General features: G+C 40.0%; 1 protein-coding gene across 1 annotated transcript in view; it reads right to left on the minus strand.

Annotated features, from left to right (window-relative positions):
* Positions 1-17,529, minus strand: part of EML6 (EMAP like 6) — a 255,024-nt gene that overhangs the window by 161,056 nt on the left and 76,439 nt on the right. The window lies entirely within an intron of this gene.

A 17,529-nucleotide genomic window follows, 5' to 3' on the forward strand; every position in this document is an offset into this window, starting at 1 on the left:
AGCGCCGGATACTATCCTCATTAGGATTTCAAAGCATGAAGGGGTCCCAGATCAAGTGCTGTTTCTGTGTCTGTTGCTACAGATTATACAGTTTAATTTAAAGTTTCCATTTTACATAGATCACTGTGACACCAAAAAACTACAAATTACAACTGTGGTTTGTATAACAATTTTCCTCTGTAGTTTGATAAAAACAAAACTTCATCAAATACCAACTGGTATTTTAAGTGGTCAGTAGTCGTTGAGAAGTATTTTTCCTAGATGAAAAAAAAAAAAAATCACCCTAATGTTTTAAATTCATTGCGTACAGATATGGTGCCTTTCTAAAAAATAGATGTTGGGAATCAAGAGCACATTACTTATATAGGAAACTAGCTCAAACTTATGCTTATACAATAAACAGAAATAGAAATTTTCCCATTTCAATTTTCAGCATCTGCTTACACAGTAAATAGAAGTAGTTTTTTTTTTTTCCAGTTTTTAGCGTGATGTTAATGAGAGTATATGTTCTGACATCAGACACTGGATTTGCATGTTGGCCGCCCTTGCTATCCCTGGTTCTTTGGACAAATTACTTCATCTTTTGCCTCAGTTTCCTCATCTAAAAAGAGGTAATACAGAAAATAGATGATACAGTCAGTCTAGAGTACTTAGCAGAGTGCCTGGCACAGAGTATGATGAAAACAAATTTCATCATTTGTGTAATTTGCATTATATATCTATAACCAACATAAGCATGTCTGTGTGAATATAATATGGCTTCCAAAAACAAAATATGTACTTTAAATGCATGTTGGACATCTGAAAAGTGCTCGCTGGAAAATATATCTTTAGGAATCTTCATAAGCAAGTAATACAAAAAGATAACCCATAATAAAGGGTAGCTTTCACAATAGGTGAATGCTAGAAGCTTTGTAACTATTTAAGGTTGTAGAACAGTTTGGCATTCAGTTGGTGAGAGATGATCAATAAGAAAGGACCCTCCCAATCTCAATTTTGTTGAGATACACCTGGTATTTCAAAGTATCTAGATGTCCCAGAAAACTGCAAGATTATGGCATGCCATGTTTGCTCATTATGCTGAGTGGATGGAAGCAGTCTGAAAACCCTGTTTGTTGATAAACCAGTATATTTTAGCTCATTCACTTATTCAACAGGTCCTTATGGATCTATGATATGTGAGGTACAGTACCATAGATATATAAAAAGAAATCACACTGCTTTCAAGAAGCCCACTTTCAGAGGAAAGAGACATGTAAATAAATAATTACAATATGTCAATATATATACACAGTAACATAGAAAGATGGAGGATGGAGAAAGATAGAGGATGGAGTGACCAGCTGTCCAGGACATTAGGGAAGACATGAGTTCATATGAAAGACAAGGTGCAAAGGAGATTCATAAGAAAAGACAATGTCCTCCACAGTTTAAGTCTTACAGAGAATGGCAGGAAATGAGATGTGTCAGGCAGGCAGTGGCGGCTCTTGAAAGCTATCTTAACCAGGCCAGGAAATTAGGGTACCAATGACTATTTTGAGCAGGACACAGCATAAACAGTTTCATAGTTGAGGAAGGTAACCCTAGCAGTGATGAAATGCAGGGGCAAGGACAGATCTGTGAGGGGTGTTAGGATAGGCAGGGTGGTCAGTTAGGGACCAGGGAGAGACAGTGAGGGAAGACATGGGTAGAAGGGATAAAGAAGAAGAGTCAAGAGCTATTGGGGGCGAGAACAGAGGGGAAAAGGCTTAGGATGTTTGAGACTAAAGGACGCGCTTGGGCATGTTAAAGTTGAAAGAAGATTTTGTGTGGGCAACTGGGTTTGTAACTCACAGAGCCTGGCTATAGTAAAGTTTGAAGCCTATAAGCCTGATCCTGGGAAAAGACGGCCTAACTCTATCCTATTTTTAGTGGGGAACCCAAGGAGACTCCTCAGGTTAGCATCACACCTGGAGTCCTCAAGGCTAGGAAGAAGATGATTGACCAGATTGTATGCTCCGTGAGGGCAGGGACTGTCTTCCATCACTCTAAACAGTTCCTGGAACATGATACGGCAGAGTAAGCATTAACAAAATACTTCAAGAGGGAGTGAATGGCGCCAACAATCTTGGCTGCCGTATTGCCTCTCCCCCTGCTATAGGCAACAGATTCTACCCAGGGACTAGAAAATAAAGAATGAGTATATTTCCCCTGGATGGCCAGAAACACTTTCAAGAGACATAAATTAAACTCTTTTGCTGTGATCACAGCTTCTGTTTTAAAATCCTTGAGATACATGGTAGATTCCTGAGATTCTGAAGCATCCAGAAGGAAATAACAAATCACGGCTCCAGGCAGTTGTTCTTACTCTAATTCTGTAATTCCTGACTTACTTCAGTTCTTTGAATGAGGGGTTGGGAGAATGGAATAAACAGATTTCAACAAGTCTTCAAATAACTTACCAGCCTTAGTTACTCAGCAGCACTATCCCAAACACCTCACATTTTGGATTTAAAGTATTTTTACTTTGGTTATTGTGCTTTTCATTCATATTGAAGCCCATAAATTTATCACATTTATTAAAAAGTTCACATTGCAATTTTTTTTTTCTTGCCACAAGTTCCTTCACACTGTTTGTTAAATCACCTCTTTACAGCCCTTTCTCCAGTCTTCCTTTGCCATTTGGGTACATTAAGAAAGTGAGCTCTTTCTCCTTTCATGAGCCAGTCTCTGATGTCACCTCTCTGGCTTGATGCAACATGATTGCTTAGAGTGACTCACAATGTTACCATTTACCTATGCCAATGTCAAGAACAGCAAGAACAGAGAACTACCTTTATTCACTTTACTATTTGTTACCTTTCCCATCAGCTTCCCAGAAACTTCACTCCTTTCACCAGAGTGACATGTCTCATCCAGGGCACAGTCAAATGGCATCCATGTGTCATCCAGGGCACAGCCAAATGACATTTACTTCTATTTTAAATTTGTCATGTCATTTCAAAAGCACATGTTAAGCCTCAAAAAAGGAAAAAAGCTCACAAACTTTACTCATTAGATTTGCAAGAGAATATAAGGTATCAATAATGGTGGAGTTACAGATTTATTTAGTAAGTATTTATTTAATAAACGAAATTCCATATATCTTTGGAATTTTAGTTCAGAAGCATTTTAAATGACAGGTGAGTATTATGCTTGAATTTTCCCCACATGAAACCAAATCCAGCCTTTTCTACCTACCTCAAAATTCCTCTTTGCTCCTTTCTGAGTGCTCTGAGCCTCTGAAGGCACCCTCCAGCCACGCTGTTAGTCAACCAGCAGATTAAAAGGTCAGGTCTTTCTATACAATTAAGGGGCTGTGATGGAAAGAACCCTGTCCCCTCAATTCCTAGGCTTTTTATAAGGTCTCATGAGATATGGCCAACTGTTGTGTCATCCTATAGAGGAAGTCACAGAAGCGGAGAGTACCACCATCACACAAAATACTTGTTCTACCTTGGGCTTCTTGTCATCTTCTTTATCATGTTATGACTGGATGTACGGACACTACTTATCTCTATTTTAAGTCTATCTGCCAACTGAGAGTCCGTATATTTAATTCTCTGCTTTTCTAAGAAAACTTGCAACTTTTTCAAGTTATTTTAGCTATGACAACACTGTCACAATATTAAAACTTTTAAAGTTGACATCCTTTCATTAAGGGTCTCAATACAATGCAAGTCTCATTCCACACCTACATAAAAAGGTTTGCTGTCACTATTTTTCCTTTGGTATTCAGTTTATTGCATTTATTGTAATTTACATATGGCAATAAAAAAGGGATCAAGTTTTGAAAGAACTGTTTTTTAATACATAAACCTAGTTCTGTTGGGAAATCCCATCTTCTGTTACCATAGCAATAGAAAGCACTGCAGAGAAGGACTTTCACCAACCTATCTGGGAGAAGAAATTGATTTGTTTCTCTAGCATGCCAGGAGGGAAAAGCATGTCCTTCCTGATGTCAGATGAGATCAGGAAGATTTCCAAACATCTTGTATAAAAGATGAGAATCAAAAGGTCATGGAAGGAAATAGCCTTGCTTACTGAATTAAACAACAAAAAACACTAATCAATACTAATCATTCTTGATTCCTTGAGGCAAAAAAATTTCATGAGCATTTGTTCCAAGTGCAGTATTTTAAAAATATTCATAACTCTTAAGCCTCATTTCTTTTTTGCCCAGGCTGCTTCAGCGATTCTCAGTAATAATTCATATTTTTTTCTTTTTTTTTTTTTTTAAAAAGGTCTCACCAGGAAAGCATGAAAGCCTTCTCCCTCCCTCCCCTGAAGATAACCTTGAGAGCAGCTTTCCAATGTCAGAGGCAGAGGCACATCAAAATTAGGTTGGATTGTCTGAGGACAGAAGGGGAGGTTGCTGTTTTGGGGATTGAAGGGTGAGTGACCCAACCTTAGTGGATGTTCATCTGCAAGGCAGAAAAGGCAGAGGCAGGCCTGATTTGAACACAGTGGCCTGGAAATAGTGGAACCTCAGATGGGGATGGCTGCATTCCAGTCCCGGTCCCAAGAGATGCGCTTAGTACTTGAGTACCCCACTGCAACTGTGATCTTGACACCACAGAGAGGGCCCTGTCTTCCAGGAGGTGGGCTTGGGCAGCACAAACAGGAATGACAGCAACATGGACAAACCACCAAAATCCACTGCCATTTTCCTGAATTATGTGAACCCCACGGAATCCATATAATCCATGGTCGAGCAGGGGGCCCTAAAACTGGACTTTAACAAGCTTGATGAGTGGTGCATCTCATGAGAATGTAATATAGTAACATAAAGAAATGTAATACCTTGCCATAATTGTATGCTATACTTACTGGTATGGAACTATATTCCAGCAATACCTTCGTATAAAAGAATGGTTGAAAACATGCCATACAGTGGCATGGTTGGAGCCAGCTTAGACTGGCTACCAAAAATTGATTAAGTTTTAGCAACTTTGTAAACCAGTTAATCACAGCCACTGTTAGATATTATATAGATTTACAATTACATAAATTATATTAAAAGCAAAGGTAATACGTACTGAAAGCTCATCACTTGGTAATTATTTTACTACATTTCATTGTTCTCTATAGTCGTGAAGTTATTTATTGCTATCCTATCCGTATGGTAGAAATACCATAGATGGTGTATTACTACACACCTCTTCCCAACTCCATTTTCAATGATGTCACATTGGTGGCTTGAAGTCAGCCATAGTGGATTACATCACGGAAATCAGTAAGTGCTACAAATCAGGGCTTAATTTATTGTTTTTTTTTTTTTTTGAGACAGAGTCTCGCTCTGTCACCCAAGCTGGAGTGCGGTGGCCGGATCTCAGCTCATTGCAAGCTCCGCCTCCCGGGTTCACGCCATTCTCCTGCCTCAGCCTCCCGAGTAGCTGGGACTACAGGCGCCCGCCACCTCGCCCGGCTAGTTTTTTGTACTTTTTAGTAGAGACGGGGTTTCACCGTGTTAGCCAGGATGGTCTCGATCTCCTGACCTCGTGATCCGCCCGTCTCGGCCTCCCAAAGTGCTGGGATTACAGGCTTGAGCCACCGCGCCCGGCCAATTTATTGTTTTATTGATTGTCTAAAGAGATAGGATACAATGTTCATAATGCAGAATAAGCATAAAAGTGTCACTCTCTAGCTGTTACATTGTAAATACAAAAAACTGAGAAAGGCCGGGCGCGGTGGCTCAAGCCTGTAATCCCAGCACTTTGGGAGGCCGAGACGGGCGGATCACGAGGTCAGGAGATCGAGACCATCCTGGCTAACACGGTGAAACCCCATCTCTACTAAAAATACAAAAAACTAGCCGGGCGAGGTGGCGGCGCCTGTAATCCCAGCTACTCGGGAGGCTGAGGCAGGAGAATGGCGTAAACCCGGGAGGCGGAGCTTGCAATGAGCTGAGATCCGGCCACCGCACTCCAGCCTGGGTGACAGAGCGAGACTCCGTCTCAAAAAAAAAAAAACAGAGAAAACATTCTCAATATTCTCTCACATCATTGACCAACAAGTGTAGTTCCAACACGAATGTTGGCTGATAGCTTTATTTACATTAATAAGGAAAATGTAAAACATACATATTGGAACCTTAATCATTTGCCAGTGATGTGAACAACTTCCTTGCTGAACCAGATGGTAATCAAGAATTTATTCCTCATTTAATTTTGTCAAGTCATGGTTAAACTGCAACCATAGACTGACCACAGACATAGGGTTTAGAAAAAGAGTAAAAAAAAAAATCAATGAAAGCATTCTATCAGAAATGATTGGCTGTGTGGAATAAAAAGTATGACATTTTATTATTTGCAAGTTGTGCATTATATATTATTTATATCAGTAAAGTGTATAAGTTTATTAATGCGTATGCATACATTTTTTCCTCCTGGAGAACTGTTTGTTCAGTAACAAGTGCATCACTGAAACTTGTCTCCTCTACTTACTGGGAAAGAACCATTTCCCGTATATCACCTTCAGCAAATTACTCAACCTCTCTGTGCTCCAGTTTCTCACCCATAGGAATGGGAATAACAACAGTACCTACCCCAAAGAAAGTGGGTATTATGAGGACTTAATAAATCCTAAAGCAGTGATTAAAACAGTAGCACTTAAAACATAGCACTATATAGGTGTATTGTTATTAATTAACTGCCATGTGATGGACCCACATGAAACCTACCCCTCACCCCTAGGAATGGACACTCTGTTTTTTTTTTTTTGGAGACAGTTTCACTTTTGTTGCCTAGGCTGGAGTGCAATGGCGTGACCTTGGCTCACTGCAACCTCCACCTCCCAGGTTCAAGTGATTCTCCTGCCTCAGCCTCCCGAGTAGTTGGGACTACAGGCATGTGCTACCACACCCAGCTATTTTTTGTATTTTTAGTAGAGACAGGGTTTCGCTATATTGGCCAGGCTGGTCTCGAACACCTGACCTCAGGTGATCCACGCACCTCAGCCTCCCAAAGTGCTAGGATTACAAGCGTGAGCCACCGTGCCCGGCCAGGAACAGATATTCTAAGTCAGAGAAACTCATGTACATAGAGAGCTATAGTGAACTCTCTTTGAATTTAAAAATAAGACTATCCTCTGAGATTTAAACTGATAAAAACCATTCAGAATGGACAAGATCAGTTATTTGAAGATGGCTCCTTAACAAGAAAAGATCTAAAGCAAGAAAAACAGTTTAGAAGTTTAATCCAGTCATGACTGGACAGTAAGAGAACCTGGTCTCAACTACTGGGAAAAATATACACATATACACATACATGTATATATACATACACACACATATATACATATATGTATATGTCAGAAAAAATGTTAATAAAAGTAGAAGTTCTGCTTAAAGTCTTTATAAAAAGGAATTAGAATTAAGACATAATATTGCTATAAGGATAGACACACAAATCAATGGTATAGAATTGAATCCATATACAGACTCACACTTATATGATCAACTCGTTTCCAGCAAAAGTGTTAAGATAACTCATTGGGAGAAAGGATTGTTTTTCAACAGATAGTGCTGGAACAACTAGGTATCCATATGGAAAGAAGTGAACTGTATTCTTCCCTTCTACCATATACAAAAAAACTCGAATGTAAGAGCTAAACCATGTCATTGATAGAAAAAAAATGTAAGAAAATATTTGTGATCTTTGAAAGATAACGATCTCTTAGAGAACAAACAAACATGAACCATTAAAGGATAAATTGGACTTTAAAAATAAAAACTTCTGGTCTTTGATAGACACTATTAGGAAAATGAAAGGGCAAACCACAGACTAGGAGAATGAAAAGAAAAAAACAACAAAATCACCGAAACTTCTACCCAGAATATATAAAAATGCTTACAATTTAATAAGAACACAACTCAATTTAAAATATGGCTAAAAGGCTTGAACATTGTCAAGGACAACTAAAATTAAAAAGACTGATAATACCAAGTGTTGCTGAAGACACAGAGCAACTCCAATGCTAATAGGAAATGTAAAATGATAAATCACTTTGGAAAGTCTTTTGGCAGTTGCTTATAATGCTTACCATTATGATCTGGCAATTCCACTCTTTGGAATTTATCCAAGAGAAACAAAAAGGAAATGTCTAAACAAAGACTTGCATACAAGTCTTTATAGATTTACAAGAGCCAGAAATTGGAAATAGGTCACATGTCCAACAAGTGAATGGATATATTATCATCTATTCATGCAATGGCATTGTTCTCAGCCATAAACAGAAATGGAACTAGTGACATCCACAGCATGGATTAATCTCAAAAATATTATATTGAGTGAAAGAGCCCTGGAGCATTCAGTGGAATACTCAAGTCACTAATACCTTTATCATATGTTAGGAGCCAAGAGATACTGTTTCTAGTTCACAACCCCAAAAATAAAAGGTATGAAAATATAACCTAAGGCTACAAAGGTAAATATTAAGGGAATAAAAAATAAAATAACCCTCAGGGAGGAGAAGGAAAGTGATGTAAGAATGGTATACCTAAGCTACATCCTCAAGTATCTTAAAAGGAAGTCAACATGTCTAAAGAAAATAAGAAATAGCCATTAATCATACCGTTTTGAGATGTGGAAGTAACCACCAGAGAGAACAGTCATGAAAATTAGAAGTGTTCCTTTGAAAAGTAGATTGCAGATAGGAAAGAGTAGGGCAGCGGCAAATTTACATTATAATGCTTTCTGTAATTTTGTATCTCCATTGTTCTGACACAAATATAAAGATTAAAACAAAAGTAATCCTGGAGAAATATAAATTGATTAACTTATACAAGAAGGCATCTGTTGGTTTAGAAGTCTTCCACAGGCAGGAAGTGGGAAGGGTTGTCTGATAGCTGCATCAGATTTATCAACCCCCAGATGTTCTCATCAGTATAATTGCTACTGATAAAAGAATTTGATCAGCATGGCTAGTCTTACAGTGCATTCTCTGAAAAAGAAGAAATACTTCCTAAGACTGTAACACAACAATTTGCTAATGAGAAGTTTCACTAATGAGAGGGGTCTATGTGAAACCCAGCTTTCTGGAGCTATTCATCCTTTTTTCCTCCTCTCTTTAAGCAAGGAGTATGACTCAAGCATTGAGGATTGTATCTGGCAGAAGTCCTGGTAATTTAGGATAATTAAATATGCCAGTCATGTGTTTCAGTAAGGTCTGATTAAATACTTTAGAGAAGTCATTAGTGAATCCATCTGGTCTAGTGGCTTTGCCAGATGGCAAAATGTTACTACCTCTATCTGTGCTCCTCCTGGAGCATTCTACCTTTCTTGTAGTGTAGCACGCAGTCATTTTCAGGGTAAGTCTTAATTTGCTAGTTCATCCTATCAAGCGATTTGGAAGGAGGAAGGCAAGCCTAATATTATACCACACCAACTGAGCCACAAGATTAAGGCTGCATTAAATGGCCTATCATTCTACTGTTGAATTCAAAGTGATTTCATCGGCCGGGCGCGGTGGCTCAAGCCTGTAATCCCAGTACTTTGGGAGGCCGAGACGGGCGGATCACGAGGTCAGGAGATCGAAACCATCCTGGCTAACACGGTGAAACCCCGTCTCTACTAAAAATACAAAAAACTAGCCGGGCGAGGTGGCGGCGCCTGTAGTCCCAGCTACTCGGGAGGCTGAGGCAGGAGAATGGCGTGAACCCGGGAGGCGGAGCTTGCAGTGAGCTGAGATCTGGCCACTGCACTCCAGCCTGGGTGACAGAGCGAGACTCCGTCTCAAAAAAAAAAAAAAAAAAAAAAAAAACAAAGTGATTTCATCATTTCCAGTTCCTCAGAATGTTCTGCCAAACATCTCAAATGGTACCCTGTCCATGAGTGGAGAATCAGCACCACAGGCAGAGGTGACCAGCTGTATTTCACACACACAGGAGGTAATACTCTAAGAGGAGGAGAATTTCAATTGCTTCAAAATTGAAATCCTGGAAGTATTTTCTCCACATGGATGGTCACTTAAAAAGAAAACTGGCCACCTGTTTAAATATAGAGTTGCACAGCCTTGTGAAAGGTGCATTAAAATGGCAGTCTTCAGGCCAGGCGCAATGGCTCACACCTGTAATCCCAGCATTTTGGGAGGCCGAGGCGGGCAGATCACGAGGTCAGGAGATCGAGACCATCCTGCCTAACATGGTGAAACCCTGTCTCTACTAAAAATACAACAACAACAAAAAAAATTAGCCGGGCTTGGTAGCGGGTGCCTGCAGTCCCAGCTGCTTAGGAGGCTGAGGCAGGAGAATGGCCTGAACCCGGGAGGTGAAGGTTGCAGTGAACCTAAATCGCTGCACTCTAGCCTGGGCAACAGAGTGAGACTCTGTCTCAAACAAACAAGCAAACAAACAAATAAAATTGCAGTCTTCAAGCTGTTTTGATACCTTGGTCATGCAGAGTTCACCTTTAACTTAACAATTCCGTCATCAGTTTGGTCAAAATGCAAGGCATTCTCCAAAGCATCGACAATGGCAAGTTTAAGATAATCACTTCACTAACTGGTGCCTAAGGCAAAGGCTTAAACAGAAGTGACAAGAAATAAAAGGGGCTTGGAGCTGCTAGAGGAGGGTCTAAGGTGGCTCGATGAAGGTATGAAGCAAAGACAAAGTGGAGAAAAAAGCCCAATGTTTTATTACCACTGTCAACCCCTTACCCCTCAATTGCGTTGACTCCTGAAGCTGAGGAATAGGGCTAAGTTGAGGTCCTATTCTTTTCTAATGAAGCCAAGTTTGACTAGTGGACCAGTTTAGTTGGCTTTGATCATTTATGTACATGAAACTTGCTTCCAAGGGCACTTCCTGGCCATACGGAAACTATAGACACCACACTATGGCAGCTCACGCTCAGAGCTCTGGCTTTTGTTTTGCTTTTGTGGGTAACAGCACCCCCCGCTTCCCCTTCAGTTTCATTTTGTTCCTCTTTCTTCTGTCCTGTTTCCCTTTCAAGTTTCTTCTCTTTCAATGAGGATCATATGTAGTATTTCATCCAGCATGTTTGTGTTTGTTTGGAGGAGTAAGTGGGCAGGAAGGAGGGGACCTGTGTCACCCCAGTCTCCCAAGTTTCCAGAACTGGAACCCATCATTGACTGCTGCCCATCACCCTCAATTCTGCAGTTTGCATTCACTCACTGTGGAACTATCACTGAACTTGGCGTAAGTGACTAATTAAAACCTTTTTAAGATTCCATGTGTAAGAATATATCTCTCTAGCGAGTAGAGAACATGCTGCAGTTTTCATCTGCCAAATGGGGTAAATGGGAACGCTCAACACAGGGTCTGAGACGGTGGGCATTCAAATAGTAGCCATAAGTAACAAGGCCTTTTATCAGAGCAACTAAATTATTATTATTATTATTATTATTATTATGAGACGGGGTCTCACTCTATTGCCCAGCTGAAGCATGGTGGCATGATCACAGCCTCCACCTCCCCAGGGCTCAGTGATCCTCCCACCTCAGCCTCCAAAGTGGCTGGGACCACAGGCACATGCCACCACGTCTCGTTAATTTTTGTATTTTTCTGTAGAGATGGGGTTTCACCATGTTGCCCAGGCTGGTCTCAAACTCCTGGGCTCAAGTGATCTGCCCGCCTCAGCCTCCCAAAGTGCTGGGATTACAGGTGTGAGCCATTGCACCCTGCCTACTAAAATTACTACCAAGTTAAAAAAATTCAAACTCTTAGAAGTACGAGATAAGTTACTTATTGTGATTTTTAGACGCAGAAAATAAAAACTTTATTTCATTCTTTCTTGTATCGGGGCATTCATTCTAATTCTGCCATCAGTATTTTAAAAGAATGTTAGCTACAAGAGGGCAGGGATTTTACAGTCTGTTTTTTCCACTGATGACCCCTGGAACAGCACCGTGCCTAGCCTCTAATGGACACTTTTATAAATACATGTTGAATAAGTTGACATGTATAGCTTCAGATATCTGAATAAGAGTAAGATGGATGCCAAGAACACATTCAGTGACACAGCATCCTTCATGCACAAAATTCCTGTCACGAACTCTGCAGACAAGAAAGATCATGAAAAATACCACTTATTCTTGATATCAGTAGTTCAAGAAATAGTTATCCAGATGACCAAAATCCAGTTTTTAAGAGTGCCATTCTGAGAAGTGATGGCATGACATTTTAATACATAGGGCTTCATACTTTTCTAACCAAATTAGGTACAAAATAATAACCAGGTTTGGGATGTTGGTTTTGAAAAATGACATTAGACTCCTTACAATAGTTTGTTCAGAAGAATATCATTAAATGGAAATGAAAGGGCCTTTGAAAGCTAATAACACTGCAAACAAGCCTAATTCAAGGTCACTGATTTTCCTTTGTATCTTAGTTCAACAGAAATGGTTTCATGGGGAAACAGATTCATCCATATTCTATTATTTCACCAAAAAAGACAAGCATGCCCTCCTCAGAGCTGGCACAAGCAATCCCAGACGTCATACTGGGGAGTCAAGCATGAATAAACTCCTACTTTGACACAAGTATCCCTCCAGAGATGGTTAATTCATGTAAGCATTACTTCAGGCCGAGGCTGACCCAGCCTACTTTATATTACTTCATATTCTCAGGCATGTCATAGGAAGCATTTTGCAATTCCAATGAGAACTTTTTTTTTTTTTTTTTTAAGACTGAGTCTCCCTCTGTCGCCCAGGCTGGAGTGCAGTGGTGAGATCTCAGCTCACTGCAAACTCCGCCTCCTGGGTTCACACCATTCTCCTGACCCAGCCTCCCAAGTAGCTGGGACTACAGGCACCTGCCACCATGCCTGGCTGATTTTTTGTATTTTTAGTAGAGACAGGGTTTCACATTAGCCAGGATGGTCTCGATCTCCTGATCTTATGATCCGCCCGCCTCGGCCTCCCAAAGTGCTGGGATTCCAGGCGTGAGCCACCGCACCCGGCCTCAGTGAGAAACTTTTAAAGAAAATAATTTAATGTCCAGGTCTAAGTAAATGCAAGGAAAGAGATAACACGAAGGGTAACTTTATTCTAGCTCCTTGACCCCTAATGAAATTGGAGTTTGCCATTTACCAGCTCCTGTTCCAGAGGTGTCACATGTAAGATCAAATTTAATTCCCAATAAGTGTCTAGTTGGGACGGAGTTGAGGATCCTACATGTCTACTATACAGAGGTAAGTAACACTTCTGCCTCCCTTCTCTTTCCCCATATTGGTTTTCATCCATGGAGAGTAACAAAGTTGCTTGGGAACCAAGAAAATTACTATCCAGAATGGTGGTTCATCCATCTACCCATTCAAATATCTCATGTCCTAGGAGTTGGAGCCAGGTGCAAGGAATGTAAGCTGTGGTAAGGGACAACTCCCTCATGAGTGCATTCACCATGCTGGAGGGTGCCGTTACATCCCTAAGCTAGCCTCTAAGTCAATTCATGCTTGTTTTGGGAAAAATAAAAGCATCCGTGTGGGAGGGGTCTCTGAAGACCGATTATTCGGCCACTGCACCCGGCCGAAACCCCACATCTCTTTATAAAGTGTACCAACCAGTTTGCTGGACATTTTCACATTCACTGTCCTTTTAATTTCTAGCAAATGTCAAAGAGCTCTGTCTAGTAACAAACTGAGCAAAGATTCATAATGAGTTTTGCCTGCTTCTGAAAACTTGGAGCTAATTTTACCTCTCTAATCTCAATTTCTTTTCCATTACATAAGGGGTCAGGAAACCTTCTATAAAGGGTGAGAAGTATTTTACTCTTTGAAGGTCATATGGTCTCTGTTGCAACGACCAAATTCTGCCATGCTAGTATGAAAGTAGCCATGCATAGCTGGGTGCGGTGGCTCATGCCTGTAATCCCAGCACTTTGGGAGGCTGAGGTGGGTGAATCACGAGGTCAGGAGATCGAGATCATCCTGGCCAACATGGTGAAACCTGTCTCTACTAAAAATACAAAAATTAGCTGGACGTGGTGGCAGGCACCTGTAATCCCAGCTACTCAGGAGGCTGAAGCAGAAGAATCACTTGAATCAGGTTGTTGGAGGCTGCAGTGAGTGAGATCACACCAGCCTAGCAACAGAGCAAGGCTCTGTCTTAAAAAATAATAATAAAGGCCTGGTACGGTAGCTCACACCTGTAATCCCAGCACTTTGGGAGGCCAAGGTGGGCAGATCACAAGGTCAAGAGATCAAGACCATCCTGACTAATATGGTGAAGCCCTTTCTCTATACTAAAAATACAAAAAATTAGCCGGGAGTGGTGGCGGGCGCCTGTGGCCCCAGCTACTTGGGAGGCTGAGGCACGAGAATGGCGTGAACCCAGGAGGTTGGAGCTTACAATAAGCCAAGATCATGCCACTGCACTCCAGTCTGGGTGACAGAGCAAGACTCCGTCTCAAAATAAATAAATATATAAACAAATAATAAAGTAGCCATACACAATACATAAGTGAATGAATGCATTTTTATATAATTTTCACATGTGCGAGTATTATTTGTCTTTGGATTTTATTCAAAATAAACTTTAAAATGTAAAAACCATTCTGAGCTCACGGACCACACAAAAACAAGCAGTATGTCAGATTTGGCCCGTGTGTTGTAGTTTGCTGACCCCTAAGTTACACCATTATCTTTTGGCATCTACCTGCTGCTAACAGTCCTTTGAAAAGTCTTTTGAAAAATCCTATTGTTTTTATTTCTTAACACCCAACTCCATGATGACATTGTTTACGAGAGATCATAACTATAAAACATTCAGACACACATACAAATGTCTACATGTGTATATATAAAGCATAAAGAAATGAATGTCCATAGGCCCATAACCCAGTTTAAGAAACACAGTACTAAACAGTGACACTCTTGCCTACCACCCTGGTCATATCCTCCTCCCTCCCCATCAAGACACCACTACCCTGAATTCCGTATTAAGTCTTAATACATAGTTTTATTATGCATGTATACAGGTTTGTGTCTGAACTTTATTTAAACGGTGTGTTATATGTATTCTTCTGGGGCTGGCATCCTATCACTGAACAGTATATGTTGTGAGATTGCATCTATGTTTGCTGTAGCTGTATTTAAAAAAAGAAATATATCTGTCCACAGGAGAATGAATGATGACACTCAGGTATATTCTTTCACAGGATTGAATTTAAATGAAATAAAAACAATAGATTTCTAACTAAAAATGTAAGTCAGATTTTTAATAAAGAACCTGTTGATGTTTAAATAAAATCCTTTGAGCAAAAACATATCTTCTGGGGAGTGACCAATCACCAATATCATTTCTATAGATAGGGCTGACACACACACAAACTGCAAGTAACAAGAGTGCAATTGTAATGCTGGGAGCTGAAGGTTAGGGATTGTGGGGGTGATTTTCACTCCTGAAATTACTTCTTCTTCTGGAAAAAATGGACTCACAATGCTATGCCATGGAGGCCCATATCCAGCTGCTTTGAAGGTACATCAGTGAATTGTAGACTTGACTGATTATTGATTGAGAAACTCAAGTGATATAAACCATTAATCTTCTTTTCAAGCTAGTAAAATGAATAGTTCTATTAGTGCTATTGAAACTGTACATTTATCTAATTAGAATGACTCAGGTCTTCTGCCTTTATTAAAAATATTCTCTGTAAATTAATGTTAGAACAGACATCTCATTAATACATCTAGAAAACAGTATCACTGCAATACTGCATTAATTCACACTAATGACTTTAAAATCCACTGCAAATCACCAACTGGCTAAATAAAAATGCATTTAAAAATAAGTAAAAAAAAAAAAAACATAGCATGTGTATCTTATAACTTCATGAAAAACATGTTAGGATAAAGCTAAAGCTTCAAGTGTCCTTCTAGAACTGTTTGCCAATGTTAAAGACAAAGTCAGCATTCCCCAGTGACATGGCAAGTGAAGCAACATGACTATGGTGGAGTTGGCCTACCTCTGCAGCTGCACCTCTTCTCTTCCATCAATTTCTTTCCTTCTAAAGGTTCTGAAGCCAGATATTTACTCATGCATGTATTATATAATCTTTCTAAAATATTATTCACTCCTGGTTCTTCCCAAATCAATATTGTTCTCCAATGTTTCAGGAAGATTCAAGTAAAACTATTTTGAGGACCCACTAGGTACAGCAGGCTTAGAAGTAGGTCTATACCCAATTCTAAAAAAAAAAAAAAAAAAAAGAGAGAGAGACACAGAGCCTGCCTTTAAGACATGTATAATCTAGTGAAGACATGCATGTAAACAACTGTGTAAGACAGGCTGTTATGCTGCAGTAATGAAGGACCTCACCATCTCCGTAGCTTATTCCTTCCTCATGCTACATTTCCACGATGCATCAGCAGAGGGCCTCTCTCAGCGACCCAGGCTGGGAGAGAGGACACCATCTTGAACATGCCAGAGGAAAAGGAGATCATGGTGAAGTGCACACCATCTTTTAAGCAACACGTTACTACTACTCATATCTCACTGGCTAAAGTTACATGGCCACACCTAACTCTAAGTGGGCAGACAGGTACAATCCTACTATGTACCAGGAAAGAGAAAGCACTGAAATATCTCAATAGCCTTAATGGCAAGACCAGAATCATAACCATAATAAAAGGAACGGGTAGGGAGGTAAGCCAAGGAGATGGGATCAGCCAACTGGCAGACTAGCAGGAGCAGCGGATGGGGCAGGGGCACAGATCCCAGGGTGGGTCTGGGAAGGAACCAAGAAAGGAAGCTAGTGGGAAAAGAACATAAGCTAACAGCAGGCTAACTGAGGACAGCTACCACACCTCCTGCGTTCACAGTGCCTTACACACAGTGGGGTCTGATGAATAACTATTCAATTAACAAATACTTCCATTCTGGATATGTTGTGTTTTAGGCAGTTTCAGATATCTAGCAAGGGGTTGGAAATTTGGGTATGGTGCCCTGGAGAGAGGTTAAGACTGAAGACCAGGTAAGTGTCAAAAGGATGTCTTCATTCTTATCTACATGACTTCTTGGTTTTAGCATTCTTTGGTAATCTTTATACTCCTGAATTTCCCTCTCTTTGTTATCATCCTTGAAATATCCTCTTAAGCTACTCTATATCAAATACTCTCTTCCCGTTTGTAGGATACCCTAGGGTCCACACTAAGGCAGCCTGGCTCTGGGGCATGTTCTCAATAACCCAGGAAGCTGATGATATGCGTGAAATGACAATGGTATCCTTTTTCCTACAATAATTAACATTTGGACTGATCCATTCTTGTCAATTAACTCAGGATTATTACCACCTCAAACATTATGAGTTTGTGTTTACTCAAATAGTGGATGTGACAAGACTAATATGTTAAGTGTTAATACTTGGAGTGTATTTAAGAAAACTATATCATTTATGAAAAAGGGATTTATTATCCATTATCATCTGAGAGAGAGTTCTACTTTATGTAATACAAGAAACTCAAATGAACAATATTTATTAAATACCTTTTTTTGGTGGGGTGTAGACATCAAATGCTTATATACCTGCACCTGAATATATTCAATATATATTAAATT

This window comes from Trachypithecus francoisi, unplaced genomic scaffold (assembly GCF_009764315.1).
Source record: "Trachypithecus francoisi isolate TF-2019V2 unplaced genomic scaffold, Tfra_2.0 Lachesis_group17, whole genome shotgun sequence".
NCBI lineage: Eukaryota > Metazoa > Chordata > Mammalia > Primates > Cercopithecidae > Trachypithecus > Trachypithecus francoisi.